The sequence below is a fragment of the Triticum urartu genome, chromosome 3A (assembly GCF_056163025.1).
Source record: "Triticum urartu cultivar PI428250 chromosome 3A, HENAU_Tu73, whole genome shotgun sequence".
NCBI lineage: Eukaryota > Viridiplantae > Streptophyta > Magnoliopsida > Poales > Poaceae > Triticum > Triticum urartu.
In genome coordinates, this window is record NC_141875.1 from 196,280,697 (window position 1) to 196,287,755 (window position 7,059).

Consider the following 7,059-nt stretch of genomic DNA (forward strand, 5'->3'; position numbering starts at 1 on the left):
AAAAATGTGTGTGCTTAGATAATCTTTCTAGCATTTGATCAATAAAAGGCAGATGGTAATGATCTTTTCTAGTTGCTTTGTTTAATTTTCTAAAATCAATTACCATTCTATAGACTGTAACAATTCTTTGTGGAATAAGTTCATTCTTATCATTGGGAACAACAGTAATACCTCGTTTCTTAGGGACACAACGAACAAGACTTACCCATCTACTATCAGCTATAGGATAGATTATACATGCTTCCAGAAGTTTTAATATTTCTATTCTTACCACTCCCTTCATCTTCGGATTTAACCGATGTTGGCGATCAACAACGGGTTTAGCATTAGGTTCCGTATTAATCTTGTGCTGACATAGAGTGAGACTAATGCCCTTTAGATCATCAAGAGTATATCCAATAGCAGCTCGGTGCTTCCTTAGAACTTTCAATAATATTTCTTCTTTATGTTCTGAAAGGTTAGCACTAATAATAATAGGATATATCTTCTTCTCATCAAGATAAGCATATTTCAAAGTGTCTGACAATTGTTTTAATTCAAACATAGGATCACCTTTAGGTGGAGGAGGACCTCCGAGAGTTTCAATAGGCAAATTGTGTTTAAGAAAAGGACGTTGTTCAAAGAAAATCTTATCTATTTCATTTCTTTCATGCATATGTAAATCATTTTCATGGTCTAGCAAATATTGTTCTAGAGGATCAGTAGGAGGCACAACAATAGAAGCAAGACCAGTTATTTCATCCTTACTAGGCAATTGTTTTTATGAGGTTTTCTACTAAACTTGGAAAAATTAAACTCATGAGACTCATCACCAAAGCTAACACCAACTGTTTGTTTCTCACAATCTATTTTAGCATTAACGGTGTTCAAGAAAGGTCTACCAAAGATAATGGGACAAAAGTCATCTTGTGGGGAACCAAGAACAAGAAAATCAGTAGGGTATTTTATTTTCCCACACAAGACTTCAACATCTCTAACAATCCCAATTGGTGATATAGTATCTCTATTAGCAAGTTTAATAGTAACATATATGTCTTCTATCTCTGCGGGTGCTATATCATTCATAATTTCTTGATATAAGGTAAAGGGCATAGCACTCATGCTAGCACCTATGTCACCTAAACCATGATAAAAGTGATCTCTTATTTTAACTGAGACAACGGGCGTGCCAACAACGGGTCTATGATTATCCATTTTATCGGGTTTGGCAATCCTAGCAACTTCATCACAGAAGTAAATGACATGCCCATCTATATTTTTTTTCCAGGAAATCCTTAACCATAGCAACACTAGGTTCTACTTTGATTTGTTCATCAGGTTTAGGTGTTCTAATATAACTTTTTTTTAACCAAAGTTGAAACTTTAGCATGTTCCTTTATCCTAACAAACAGGGAAAAATGGTTTCTCAATATAAGAAGTAGGAACAACTAGGTCAGCATTATATATTATGGGTTCCTCTTTAGCTAGTACCAGTTCTTTAATTTCTTCTTTAATAGGTGGGTGATATTTAAACCACTTATCCTTAGGAAGATCAACATGAGTAGCAAATGATTCACAAAAGAGGCTACTATCTCAGAGCCAAGTCCATATTCAGTGCTAAAGTTTTGAAAAGCATCGGTATTCATAAAAGATTTAACACAACCATACTTAAGCTTAATACCCAACTCTTTACCTTCGTCGAGTTCCCAATCTTCAGAGTTGCATTTAATTCATTCCAAAAGATCCCACGGAACTGAATAGTCTTCTTCATAAAAGAACTAGCGCAAGAAGTATCAAGCATGGATCGATCATTATGAGAAAGCCGAGCATAAAAAATCTGGATAATAATTTCTCTCGAGAGATCATGATTGGGGCATGAATATAACATTGACTTAAGCCTCCCCCAAGCTAGAGCGATACTTTCTCCTTCACAAGGCCAAAAATTATATATGTAATTCCAATCATGATCAACTAGATGCATAGGATAATTTGTTTTGGTGAAACTCCAATTTCAATCAATTCCAACCAAGATCTAATATCATCGCATGGCCTATACCACGCCAATGCTTTTCCCTTCAAAGATAAAGGGAAAACCTTCTTCTTGACTTCATCTCTGGGTAAACCTGCAAGCTTAAACAATCCCAAAATTTCTTCCACATATATCAAGTGCATATCAGGATGTTCGGTTCCATCTCCTGCATAAAAATTAGCTAGCAGTTGTTCTATCATACACGAAGGAATTTCACATTAAATATTTTCAGTAGGTGCATTAGGTTGAGGGGTAACTAATTGTGGTTCGGGTCGAGGTGAAGATACCCCGAACAAACCCCTCAAAGGATTGTTCTCCATATTAACAAGTGACAATAAATTTCAGCACGTAGTAATAACTTTACCTTACTAATTTCCACATACCAAGAGCGCTTCACTCCCCGGAAACGGCACCAAAAAATAGCCTTGATGGCCCACAAGTATAGGGGATCAATCATAGCCTTTTTGATAAGTAAGATTGTCGAACCCAACGAGGAGCAGAAGGAAATGACAAGTAGTTTTCAGCAAGGTAATGTCTCCAAGTGCTGAAATTGTAAGTTACAGAGTAGTTTGATAGCAAGATAATTTGTAACGAGCAAGTAATGATAGTAGTAAAAAAAGTGCAGCAAGGTAGCCCAATCCTTTTGAGGCAAAGGACATGCCAAAACGATCTCTTATAATAAGCAAAGCGTTCTTGAGAGTACACGGGAATTTCATCTAGTCACTTTCATCATGTTGATTCGATTCGTGTTTGCTACTTTGATAATTTGATATGTGGGTGGACCGGTGCTTAGGTGATGTTCTTACTTGAACAAACCTCCTACTTATGATTAACCCCCTCGTAAGCATCCGCAACTACGAGAAAATTATTAAGAATAAATTCTAACTATAGCATTAAACTTTTGGATCCAATCAGTCCCTTACGGAATAGCGCATATACTAGGGTTTAAGCTTCTGTCACTCTTGCAACCCAGCATCTAATAACTACTCCACAATGCATTCCCTTAGGCCCAAATATGGTGAAGTGTCATGTAGTCGACGTTCACATGACACCACTAAGGGAATCATAACATACATACTATAAAAATATCGAACACATATCAAGTTCACATGATTACTTGCAAGTTGATTTCTCCCATGACCTGAAGAAAAAAAGTAACTACTCACAAATGATAATCATGCTCACGATCAGAGGTGTATTAAATAGCATACAGATCTGAACATATAATCTTCCACCAAATAAACCATATAGTAATCAACTACATGATGTAATCAACACTACTAGTCACCCACAAGCACCAATCTATAGTTCCGGTACAAAGATTGAACACAAGAGATGTACTAGGGTTTGAGAGGAGATGGTGCTATTGAAGATGTTAATGGATATCTCCAGCCCATGTTCCGCCTCGAGACGGCGGAGCTCCGTCCCGAAAGTCCTCTCCTTTTATTTCTAGGTTAAAATGACTTATATACCAAAAGATGGGCACCGGAGGTGGCCCGAGGGGAGCACAACCCACCAGGGCGCGCCTGGGCTCCCTAGCATGCCCAGGTGGGTTGTTCCCACCTGGTGGGCCCCCTATGGTACTTATTAGCTCAAATATTTCTGATATATTCCATAAAAATTCCTTGTGAAGTTTCAGCTTGTTTGGAGTTGTGCAGAATAGGTGGCCTGACGTAGCTTTTCCAAGTCCAGATTTCCAGCTGCCGGAATTCTCCCTATTTGTGTGTACCTTGCATATTATGAGAGAAAAGGCATTAGAATTACTCCAAAAAGCATTATTATGCATAAAAACATCATAAATAACAGTAGGAAAACATGATGCAAAATGGACGTATCAGGAGCCCATTCCGGCACCTTACCTGAGGGGGGAAACCATCACCGGTGGCCATCTTCATCATCCTGGCAGTCTCCATGACGAGGAGGGAGTAGTTAACCCTCGGGGTTGAGGGTAGGTACCAGTAGCTATGTGTTTGATCTGTCTCTCTCTCTCTCTCTCTCTCTCGTGTTCTTGATTTGGCACGATCTTGATGTACCGCGAGTTTTGTTATTATAGTTGGATCATATGGTGTTTCTCCCCCTCTACCTTCTTGTGATGAATTGAGTTTTATCTTTGAGGTTTCACTATTATCGGAATGAATACTATTATGGATTTGAGAACACTTGATGTATGTCTTGCGTGCAATACCCGTGGTGACAATGGGTGTTCTATTGATTGACTTGATGTATGTGTTGGCACTCAACTCGCGGATTCCCGATGTGACATTGGGGTAATCTATGCATAGGGGTTGATGCACGTTTTTGTCCTTGTTTCTCCGGTAGAAATCTTGGGGCATTCTTTGAGGTTATTTGTGTTGGATTGAATATTATGAATATGAAGTTGTTTGATGCATATCGTATAATTGACCCACAGATACTTGTGGTGACATTGGAGTATCTAGGTGACATTAGGGTTGATTGATGTGTGTCATATGGTGTTATTTTACTAGGAACTCTAGGGCTGTTTGTGACACTTATAGGAATAGCTCAATGGATTGATCAGAAAGAATAACTTTGATGTGGTTTCGTACCCTACAAGCAATTTCATCTTATGTTCTCCATGATAGGAACTTTGGAGTGACTTCTGTTACACGTTGAGGGATTGCCATGTGATCTAATTATGTTATCATTGTTGAGAGAACTTGCATTAGTGAAAGTATGAACCCTAGGCCTTGTTTTCAAGCATTTCAATATCGTTTTCGCTCACTTTTACAACTTGATACCTTGCTGTTTTTATATTTTCATATTAAAAAAAACCTATATCTACCATCCATATTACACTTGTATCACCATCTCTTCGCCGAACTAGTGCACCTATACAAATTACCATTGTATTGGGTGTGTTGGGGACACAAGAGACTCTTTGTTATTTGGTTGCAGGGTTGTTTGAGAGAGACCATCTTCATCCTACACCTACCACGGACTGATAAACCTTAGTTCACCCACTTGAGGGAAAATTGCTACTATCCTACAAAACTCTGCGCTTGGAGGCCCAACACGAGTCTACAAGAAGAAGGTTGCGTAGTAGACATCAAATGCCAGATCGGCTTGAGAACTCTTCGGACACCGTGACCTTGTCCTCGGGGCCGACCCCTGATATGGGCCTCGGATCGGATCTTGCATTAGAGCTAACCTCGAGTATGGACCTAGCCATCGTCATGTCAGGCCCAACCCCAACACTACAAAAAAAGACACATCAGTGACATTTTGGGCCGAACGAATTTTCTTCCTGTCATGCCTATGACACTTACATGACGCTAATTGGGAAAAAACCTGATATCATCATAGATGTGGTGGGATTCAACTTCTATGACAAAAAATCATGACAGAAAATGGGCTTTTCGTCCTGGGCGGTCCAGAGACGCACCTGCATGACATTCTTTGGGCTGACCAAGACGGGAAAAATCATGGTAGAAGCGAGGGCGATGAAAATTTCGGGGAGTTCCCGGTTACGGTGGGTGGTCAGGGCCGAGGGATGCACGGAGGTTTGCACGTTTCTCTCATACATGTACGCGCGTGTGTGCAAGGCGTTGGGCTCTAACTGAACCCGAGTGAGGCGTTCACTTATTGAACCCGAGCGATTGCACTGGCTACGTTACTGAACCCTAGCGATCTTTCCCTGGCTGTTAATTGAACCCGAGCGATTCCTTTACTACTGCTACTAACTGAAGGCGATCGAACCTGCTGCCTCTTGATGAACAGTGAGCATTGTTGGGGGTTGGATGAACAGTTCTCGGTGGGGGTTGGATTAACAAGACCCCGTGGTAGTAGAGGTTGTTGCCGCTTTATGAATAGGACCCTGATCGAGCCGGTTGGGGGTGGATGAACTACACCCCGTGGAGGGCTGGTTGAACAGTAGCCGGTGGAGGGCTGGATGAACAGTAGCCCATTGAGGGCTGGTTGAACAGGACCCCATGGACAGGGCTGGTTGAATAGTAGCCCGTGGAGGCTGGATGAACAAGACCCCATGGTGAATAGTAGCCGGTGGAGGCTGGAGGAAGTCGACGGTGGATGAACAGTAGCAGGTGGAGGCTGGAGGAAGTAGACGGTGGATGAACAGTAGCCCGTGGAGGCTGGAGCGAGGCAGTAGACAGTGGATGAACAGTAGCCCGTGGAGTCCCGTTTTGCAGTACGCCGCACTACTCTCGATGAACAGGACCCCCGTTTCGACCGTAGGCACTCCAACACAAGTCTCTTTCCTCCGTTTTGCAGTACGACACACCCCTCCCGATCAACAGCACCCCATTTCGACCATAGGAGCTCGAACACAAGTCCGTTTCCTCCATTTTGCGGTATGCCAGACCCTTTCCGATGAACAGGACCCCGTTCCGACCGTATGCGGTCGAACACAAGGCCGTTTACATCTGTTTTGCGTTATGCCAGACCCGTTCCGGTTGTTCCATCCAAGCTAGTTGGCTCCCATTGAACACGACCCATTCCGACCCAGTTTGTTGCCTCCCGCTGAATAGGATGCGTTCCGACCCAGTCACTTGGATCCTCGTGAACACGACGCCGTTTCCTCCGTTCCAACCCAGCCGGTTAGCTGAAGATGAACAGGACAACATCACTGCCATCCGTTGACTCTCCATGTACACGAGCCCTGGCCGTCCGTATGCGTGAGTATGCGTTTCGAGACCCTGCTCGTATGTACGTACGTGGCCGTATTTTTTGGCGTGTGGTTGTATGTACGTGTTCACGATTTAGATGGGAGAACCTGAACTGCTACATGGGGGGCTCTACTATGACATGTGCCGCTACTTACTCGACCACAGTTCATCATTGCAGAGCGACTGATCGACCAGTATGTATGTACATGTTCGTGACAAGACAGACAACGTTACGTACGCTTTGACCGGGTGGGTCCTAGCGGTCAAGGAGGATAAGGACGCAGTTCCTTGCGTGCGAAGATATAGCTGGTCGGTCCTAGCTGTTGCTACTTCTTGAGCTTGCGTTGGTTTTTCCCTTGAAGAGGAAAGGGTGATGCAGCAAAGTAGAGTAAGTATTTCCCTCAGGTT